The sequence below is a fragment of the Cryptotermes secundus genome, unplaced genomic scaffold, assembly GCF_002891405.2.
Source record: "Cryptotermes secundus unplaced genomic scaffold, Csec_1.0 scaffold816, whole genome shotgun sequence".
NCBI lineage: Eukaryota > Metazoa > Arthropoda > Insecta > Blattodea > Kalotermitidae > Cryptotermes > Cryptotermes secundus.
Genome location: NW_019724601.1, coordinates 3,007,550 through 3,017,625, shown reverse-complemented (window position 1 = coordinate 3,017,625; position 10,076 = coordinate 3,007,550). Strand labels below are relative to the sequence as shown.

The 10,076-nt window shown below is 44.4% G+C and overlaps 1 protein-coding gene across 1 annotated transcript in view; it reads left to right on the top strand.

Annotated features, from left to right (window-relative positions):
* The window catches only part of LOC111862481 (low-density lipoprotein receptor-related protein 2), a 340,196-nt gene that overhangs the window by 211,061 nt on the left and 119,059 nt on the right, over positions 1-10,076 (top strand). The window lies entirely within an intron of this gene.

Here is a 10,076-nt window from a genome sequence, read left to right as displayed (position 1 = left end):
TCCGTCCGTCCATCCATCCATCCATCCATCCACAGCTATACAGCTGTACACCCCTTGTGGGCCTTGGCCGTTTTTCAGTTTCTTAATCTGTACACAGTCGGTAGACTCCTTGGACAGGGGATCAGCCCGTCACAACGCTGCTGCCTACACAGAATAAACGCGCACACACATCCATGACTTGAGTGTTAGTGCGGGCGAAGACGTTTAATGCCTTAGACCGCGCGGCGACTCTGATCGGCGCCAGTGCTATGTAGAATCTTTCTATTCGAAGATTTCGAACGCAGTTCCAAACATTTCTGATTTTTCTGGAGATTTATTTAACGACTTTCTGACAGTTGTGTTGGTCCTTTATGGTTTATTTTAAGACCATGTTAGTGTGTTAGAATATATCGCGTCGAATTGCAGTATAATTGATGAATTACCAGAGATTTGAATGAAATCGGCAATGGTTTGATTGGGGTACTATCCCAGCACATACTTCTCTGATCTCAGGGGAACCGCTGCTGAGGGTTATTGCTGTAAAGGCCTGCACAGTTATTTGGGTTGCTGTTTGAACTGGGTGTTCTACTACTACTACCACCACCACCACCACCACCACCACCACTACTACTACTACTACTACTACTACTACTACTACTACTACTACTACTACTACTACTACTACTACTACTACTACTACTACTACTACTACTACTACTACTACGTCATCTTCATGAACTGATTCCCATATGTTTCTGTATTCTTTCCGTATCTTCTCATTGTATTGTTTTGTGTTCATACGTTGAAACAAAAATTCAACAATAAGTAGAACTAATTTTAACCAAGTTTCAGTACAGTGAACCAGAAAAAGCAATGCATTGTAGCAACCATGTAAAATTATCTACTTGATGATTCCTGGTACTCATTTCTGTTAGAGGCTGAGTCGACCCCAGGGCGCCATATTGCGGGATGGAAGGATTGGGTCAATTGAAAAATCCACTGATCTCATCGGGAATCGAACCCGTAACTTTCCGACTTGTAGCATAGGACCTGGACCAACGACGTTCCTTCCTGAGGGTAAATGCGACTGGCCATCTCTGAGCCCATTGTCTAGAAAATGTGGGAGCCTCGACGTCTCACAACCCTATGGGCCTCTACGGCCTGTAACAAGGATACCTTTACCTTACATTTGTAGCTAGTTACCGCTATAGTGACCATCGCCTGATTGTGAATTAAGCTGTCCTGTTGTTTCACCCGGTGCATTGCCCGTATCTGTCGATATTGCAGGTATCGTAGTGCTGCGTCTTGTCCGTGTGAAAGGAGACTCGAGACGTGGGGTGGACGGTGGGACGTAAAGCTTAGTTACGTCTGTTGAGCAGAGATAAATGAAACGACTGTAGAAGAGGCTTGATGGAATGACACCCGACGGTTGGAGTCAGCCATGTTAATAGATGTCCCTGCGACGTATTGACGCTCCGGGATAGCTCTTAAACCCAATCACAAAAGATTTTAGGGAAGGACACAAATGGCTTTTCCAAAGACAACAGAAACGAATGGAGCTAAAAGTGGGAAATGAAAGGTTTTTGGAGCCCGGGAGGGTGGAAATAGTGGGATTAACGAGGCGAAACGTAAGAAGGGAAACGTTGGTGGATGAGTGGAAACTTCACAGCACTTGGACCTTTCATAGCCTTTGTTACGCCATCTTTGTGCTCCCACGAAATCTTCTCTCCTACGTTTTGGAGATTGTACCACCAAAGAAGTAATGCTCTTAAAGGATTTGAGGTTCTCACAGCGGTAGTTATGAAGGTTTCTGTCTTCTGGGATATAACGCCTTGTTGTAGTGACATTTCGGAGCAACATGTTGCCTCCATCTTGAGGGTCGANCTCAAGAATTTCTGTTGTTATACGTGTATGCGTATATTGTGGCAGATAATATTTATATTATTCCTACTAACAGAAACTGTTTCCATCACTGTTTCTTAGAGAGCAGTTCCACTTGCTGGAAATAGTTTCTTGTTGATTGGAACATAAAAGATAAAAACTGAAGCTATCCCTATAACAAGCCGTGGAGGCCCATCAGGCTGTGAGACGTCGAGGCTGACACATTTTCTGGACCGGTTCACAGATGGCGGTAAGTTTGTCAGTCTTACGCGCTGGCCGCTCTTTACGCCCCAGGAAGATTCCTGGTGCTCATTTCTGTTAGAGGCTGAGTCGACCCCAGGGCTATAGTGCGGCTGGAAAGATTAGGTCAACCAAAAAATCCAATGACCTTATCGGGAATCGAACCTGCTACCCTCCGGCTTCTAGCATAGTGCCTCAATCAACCACGCTTCCGTGTGCCCCCTTGATTGGAATATAACTAATGTTATCTGTAGTGTTTTTCTTTCCTTGGCACTATAGCTCCAGCGGGCCTAGGCCTACCTCCATGAACTTCTCCGTTCATCTCGGTGTTTCTAGATCTTACACATTCGGTAGGACTCCTTGGGCGGGTGATCAGCTCGTCGCAAGGCCTCTACCTGTACACAAACACAGAAAAACGCACACACAAACTAAACATCCATGCCCTGAGTGGGATTCGAACCCACGATCCCGGTTTCCGAGCGAGCGAAGACAGTACATGCCTTAGACCGCTCGGCTACCGTGACCGGCATCTGTAGTGGTTTACGCACTGTAGTTCTATATTACTTTCTGTTCAATTCTACTCGATATTATTTTGTTATACTTATCATTTGCATCAAATTTATCGGTCATCATGAGATTCATCAACAGTTCTACGTATGCGTATTTGATTGAACCTGGGTCGTTCTGTCATGTTTTGGTTGGGTGTTAAACTGTCGACATACCTATTATTGTGTTTCCAATATTGGTAGCACTGTGCTGAGTATCCGGGGGGGAATTTCACTTTGTTTATCGCTTAACGTATGCAGATATTTCACTTTAAATGTTCAGTGAATTATACCGAAGAGTAACATACAGAATGCCAATAAATCTATGGGAACGTGTCTCTCTGTGCAGCTGTAAATGCACAAAGCACATGTGCAATACTCTGTCTGTGATCAGATAATATTGGCAAACTGCTAAATGGGTACATAAAATGTGGACTATTACAAGTGCAGGTGGATTTATTGATGTTTGTGGCCCATCCACAATAATCTTATGTCCTCAATACAATGTTATACTTGTCTAATACACACACACACAAAAACGTCTCTTTAATTCTTTTTGTAGAACCGTGTTTGCCTGTATCCTCACTCTCGCATTTAACCCCCATGTCCAAGTACACAGTGCAAGAGAAGCAGCACTTTCTTGGGGGGGGGCTTTGGCAAGTTTTTCGCCATGCGTCTGTGCTTCGGCTATTTTATACATAAAACATATAAGGAAAAGTTGTCCCTGTGTTTAACTAATCAAACACTATGCCATGAAGGCGTATAGGGGAGTGGATGTATTTTTTTTTCTTGGCACAACAGCCCCAGTGGGCCTAGGCCTACCTCCATGAACTTCTCCGTTCACTTCGGTTTTTCTATATCTTACACATTCGGTAGGACTCCTTGGGCAGGTGATCAGCTCGTCGCTAGGCCTCTACCTGTACACAGGCACAGAAAAACGCACACACACAAACTAAACATCCATGCCCTGAGTGGGATTCGAAGCCACGATCCCGGTTTCCAGACGATCGAATACAGTACATGCCTTAGACCGCTCGGCTACCGTGACCGGCGCAGTGGATGTATAGATCCACATTTTCTTGACCCCGGTATTAGTTGGAGGTGAGTGGTAAGCTTCACGTCTCTGCCGCTTTCACCCCGGTACCCACAGAACAGAAGGTTAAGTGGACCCCAGAGCCGGTTTGGACGACATGGAGAAGAGAAAATTCTGATCCTTCCGGTTGAGAAGCGCCACTAAAAGCTTCATATTTACCGAATTTTTGGTTAAGATTCGAACCCGGTATCATCTCAATCACGAAGCTGGATCTGTAATCACTCAACGAAGGCACAGAGGGATCACAACCGTGAGAGAACGGCCACTGGAACTGTGACACGAACCAACACGAGGACAGAGACATAGAGTTGGCCATGTATGCCGAATACCGTCGCGAGATGGCAGCAGTGTCGCGGTTGAATATGAATGCTAACGACCTGTTTCTAATGCCCATTTAGATATCGCGTTGGAATTAGTCAGTTGGGTTTAATTTTAATGCTAATTTCGAAGTAAAGTTTGTAATTACCTCTTTAGGACACTATTTGATACTCATGCGGGTGTTAAAATGGACTATATTATATGTGAGTCCTGTTAACATTATTCGGTCTCCATTGTTGTAACGTTATAATGGAAATTTAATGTTTCAGTCCTTGCTTTGTAGCGCTTTGGAGATTCAGTTTGCAGACCACGTGACACTGTTTGGAAGCACTCAACTGTATGTGAACTTACATTTTACGGGACTATCAGTCGTGGTCCTGTGGTCTGTGACTCCATTTTGATGGATGAGCGCACTGCCTCCTTTACCGAGGTACCCTCAAAGGGGAGGCAGTATACTTGTATTTATGCCAAATATTTGTATCCACTTACCAGACTACACGGTAACTTAATAAAAAAAACTACAATATGAATTTTCACAGCTGTGAAAGCCTGTTAAGCCGTAACGTGTTAAGCTCTTACATGATGATGATGATGATGATAATCATTACCGCCATTGTATCATCATGATTGATCTAGCACTCAAAGAGAGTTCGACCACTTGTTGACTCTTTCGGGCCCAATCCGGCCAGTTTTATCTCCAAAAATCTTCCTACGTCCTCCTACCAAGTGATCTGTAAAAGTGTAACTAATTAAGCACTGTGTCATGAAGGCGTATTGGGGAGTGTATGTATAGATCCACATTTTCTTGACCTCCGCACTAGTTAGAGGTGAGTAGTGAGCTTCACGTCCTCTGCCGATTTTACCTCGGGAAAGCTGCCCATAGCCACTGTGTGTGTGTCCCAGAGCCGGTCTGGACGATTTGGAGAAGTGAAAATTCTTACCCCCATCGGGACTCTGTCGTTCAGCCCTAAGCTTAAGATGTGGGAGAGTGGAGTTATAACTCTTTCATTATTGATCTCGGCACTAGATGGAGGTGAGTATTCAGCTTCAAGCCCCGGCTTTTTTACCCCCAAGGAAATGGCTCCCGGTACCCATTGGTTGGAAGGCTGGGTGGTCCTCAAAGCATGTATGGACAGTGTGAAGAAGAGAAAAATCTTGCCTTTGCTGGGACTCGAGCCCGACCATCAAGCCCGTATGTCGTCGCTATACCGACTGAGCTATCCCGTTCCCGTAATTTTTGTAATAGTTTCGGAAATGTGTTTCTTTGCATTCTCTTCACATGTTGGATCCACTTGCTTTCATAAAAAAAGTTTCCATATAACAGGCCTTGGAGGCCCACAGGGTTGTGAGACGTCGAGGCTCCCACATTTTCTAGACAGTCGGCTCATAGATGGCTATGGGGTTGTCAACCTTACGCGCCGGCAGCCCTTTACCCCGAGGAATATTCCTGGTACTCATTTCTGTTAGAGGCTGAGTCGACACCAGGGCCATAGTGCGGCTGGAAGGATTAGATCAATCGAAAAATCCACTGACATCATTGGGGAATCGAACCCGCGACCTTCCGGTTTGTAGAATAATGTCTCAAACAACTACGGTACCGCGTGCCCACCTTAAATGCAGGAATATCTGGATTTACGGAATATATCCGTTGAACATTATCTCGTATTAACAAGGTCCCGGTTTCAAATCTTGGCCCAAGACACAGATTATCTTGAGTGAGGTTCTTCACAGTTTTTCTCAGTCCGTCCAAGAAGATGCAGGACTATTATCTCAGACTGTAACCCCGTCCTTTCACTTCCTTTCCAATTCATTGCTCACGTGACTTCCTGCCGTTCGCCGCTGTGTGATCTGGCTGTTGCACTGACGCAACATAGACCCACAGAAAGTCACAGAACTCCCTTAAACCGAATCTTTTTTAATCTCACCCCTGTGTCAGAGTGAAACCACGTGACGAATCTGTGTTGGGGGGGTGGGGGGTGGCCGTGGGTATGTCAGCCCTAGCGCAGAGTGACGTAACAAATTGCTTGTACGAAACAACGGGCCCCGGAGTCAAGGTGGATGGGAGAGGGGTAAAAATCGATTGGGCTCGCAAATGCGAAACGTGGTCAGAATGTGTGGGCCCCTGTAAGGAAGGCGGCGCGAAGACGACGGGATTACGCCAATCAGAATTTTCCGTTACACCTTTAATAATTTTATCTGTAGTTCATTAACGGAAAAGCGCAGTTTCTCATGCGTTTAGGTGCACTGGTTTCTCACTGCAGATCCTCGGGTTCGAACCCCGCTGACTTCATATGTGATATGGTGAACTAAGTGGCACTTGAATTTTTTTGTTTCTTAGATTTCCTCTGGCCATTATTTTTAAACCGTAAGTGTAGCGTCTATGGGTATAGGTGGGTGGACAATATGAAAATGGATCTTAGAGAGATAGGATGGTGTGGTATGGATTGGATTGATCTGGCTCAGGATAGGGACTAGTGGAGGGCTCTTGTGAACACGGTAATGAACCTTCGGATTTCATAAAATGCTGGGAAAATCTTGAGCAGCTGCAGAATTGGCGGCTCCTCCAGAAGGGATCAGCTCCATGACTAAGTAAGTAAGTGTACCGTGTATAGCGGAAGTATTCTACGAAAAACGCCAGTAACAAAAACAAGGATGTGCCTGAGGGCACAGAAGACAAAGTGTACGATGGGGTACCCAAAAGAAACCGAACTAATTTTTTTTTGTGGGCAGAGCTTTTGTAGTACCGCGTTTTGCCGCTATGAGCGCATAGAGCTAACATTCCTGAGTCGATAAGCCGACTACCGTTGCTTCAGAAGGTAAGGACTAGTTTCGGCAGAGTTTATAGTGACAACTGTTTTGTGTGATCGTCGTTTTTGCAATGGCTGATTTTCGTGAACAGCGTGCGGCGGTGAAATTCTGCTTTTTGCTCGGGAAAAGTGGAACAGAAACTCTTGAAATGTTAAAAACGGCGTACAAGGACGATGCTATGGGGAAAACTCAAGTGTTTGAGTGGTTTTCCCGTTTCAAAAATGGTGAAATGTCAATTGATGACAAACCTCGTTCTGGTCGTCCTTCCACGGCCCGAACACATGAAAATGTTGAAAAAATTCGTGAAATCATCAAGGAAGATCGACGACGGACCATTGAAGAAATTGTGGAGCTGTCGGGAGTGACTTGGAGCTCAGCGGCCAGATTTGTGGAAGTCGGGTGACTGGTTTTTCCATCATTACAATGCCCCTGCGCACACAGCCCTGTCTGTACGACAGTTCTTGACCAAAAATGGTATGACCCCTGTTCCTCACCCTCCATACTCACCCGACCTTGCCCCGTGCGACTTTTTTTTTTGTTTCCTTGAATGAAAAGAGACATGAAAGGAAAAAACGACGGAGGCGCTGTCAAGCATCTCAAAAGATGAATTTAGACAATGTTTTGAAAAATGGAATAAAAGACTAGACAACTGTATTAGTGTAAGTGGAGAGTACTTTGAAGGGGATTGAAGGTTTGTGCTTAAAATTTGAATAAATAAGTTAAAAAAATAAGTTCGGTTTCTTTTGGGTACCCCCTCGTATAATGCAGTGTTCTTTCCAACAATAAGTGTTACCTGATGATGGTCCATGTGTGGCCGAAACATGTTGCAACAAGGAATGAATGTATAAGTTTAATGACATTTTAAAGTATTTAACAGTCACTTTTAGTGTATTAACTATATTTGTAATGTATTTTATATAAGGTTATTGTTGCATTACAGACGGTATAGTTACGATCTAAAAATGATGCCACAATGCAACAGGATGCTGAAATGTAATATTACGAGTTCCCTTGCTAGTCACCATTCCATAATCACAATCTCCGTGGCCTGTAGTCCGCAAGCGAACTGTACCGACCGAGCTACCGCTGCTTGTCGGCGAAGTTAGTGCCAGCTTAGCACTCACCTCAGTCCAGCACGGTAGAGTTACACGTGCGTTCCTCCGTGCGCATTCATGGCGTGGTGCTTCAGAAAGCACAGGGACAACTTTACCATTAACCGGGCAGGAGGTCGCCTGTCTGCCGTGCAGAGAGAAGAGGAACGCGAATGATGCGCGTGGTTTCCCAGAATGCCTTGCGAATAGACAGGTTACATGAAGCTTCCGTGTGGATGCTAGTCCGAAGTTGCAGGGAGTTTGATGCCGTAAAAGATACAGAAAAATTTCTGCTTTGGGCACGTAGAGGGAAAGTATCAGAAAACCTCTCTGTTCTGTAACCTTTTTGCAGTTTGGAAGAGTTATATCTTCTTGGATTATGACGTCATGTAATGTGTTTGAAAATCTGCCAATATTTCGGAGAAAAATATCTCCATCTTCGGTTTTAAAAAATAAACCAAGGAAGAAACAGACATGAAGCAAGCAGAGCTCTGTTTCTTTCGTGGCTTATTCTCGGACACAGCAGATGGAGATGAGCGCGACACTCGTATAACGCGAGTGGTATTTCGGTATAACACGATTGTCATTTCGGTTTAGCGGGATAGTTTCACGACTTCTCCGTTACATGATATAACAGTACACCGTTTCTTATGCTCATTACAGTGGCCGCGCGGTCAAGGCATGAACTGTCTTCGCCCCCTCGAACACTGGGATCGAGGGTTCTACTCCCATTCGAGACATGGATGTCTTTGTGCGTTTATTCTGTGTCTGTGCTGTCCTTTGTGTAGGTAGCGCGTCCTTGCTGTTGGCCGATCAATCGTCCAAGGAGTCCTATCATCTGTGTATAGATTAAAATGGCCTTTAGTCCGAAAGCAAACTATACCGCCCGAGCGACCGCTGCTTGTCGGCGAAGTTGGTGTCAACTTTTGTTGATAGATGGTGTCACGTAGTCAACGCAACGGCCGCTAATCTCGGTTTTCTTGACCGGGTGTATAGATTAAGAAACTGAAAAAGAATGGGTGGGTGGATGAACAGACGGACGGACAGACACACTGACAGGTAGATAGATAGGTCGATACTTGATATGTAGATAAGTAGGTACTAGATAGGTATGTAGCTAGATAGATAGATAGTTGATAGGGAGATACTAGGGAGATAGACAGATAGTGTTCTACTAACAGGATTTCACCTTTACACGAAGTTTTTTGAAGACCGAACCTGTCGTGATATTCAGTGACTTAGTTGAATTGCGTTTCTGCGTAGTCGGCAGACCCTACAAGGAGATCCCCGGTTTAATTTGTAAGACGTTTTGGTAACTATAACATTCTTAAGGCGAGAGATCAAGTTGACACCTTCTGTTCCCTACATTACATTCTTTGGTGTTTTGTCTCTCTGTAACACGGATCCTCTTTACTTTCAGGTAAGCAGTGGAGGCGGGGCCGGAGCGAGAACCACACAGCTCAGTGGCAAGTCTTCTTGTTACAAAACGTAACTACCTGTGATTATGAAGCAGCGACTTCTAGCAGGCACTGTGCTACAAGCCGTAAGGTCACGAATTCGATTCCAGTGGGTCTTTTTTTTTAAATTGACAATCCTCTTGTCTCTGCCTGGAATCGAAACCCATCCGTCATACTTATAGTACGTCGCTATACCGACTGAGCTATCCCAGCACATAAAGAAATACACTTGGTCGTGAGTACGACCGACTTCCGTTCTGACTGACAGGTCGCAAGTCGATCTGGTCGTATGTCGCCCATATATTTATTAACAGTATTTTTTAACCTTTCTAATCTTTTTATCATCTTTATAATTTTTTTAAAAACTTTTTACATTTTAATCATCTTTTATTTTTCATTCTTTTTGTGGTCGTTAGTCGCATAGGTCGGAAGTGGACGACCAATTGAATTCGAATTACAGTAAAACTTGGTTATAGCAACATCGGTTTCTGCGACACCTTGTCTATTGCGTCAAATATTCAATGGTACGAACTAATTCCTCATAAAGCAACTGTTTTTATACCTTGCTTAGTACGACATGCACAAATGCATCAACCTCGTATGTAACGTCATTTTCATTCCTGAATTTCTCTGATATGGACATTGAACGTAATTTAGAAAGTGT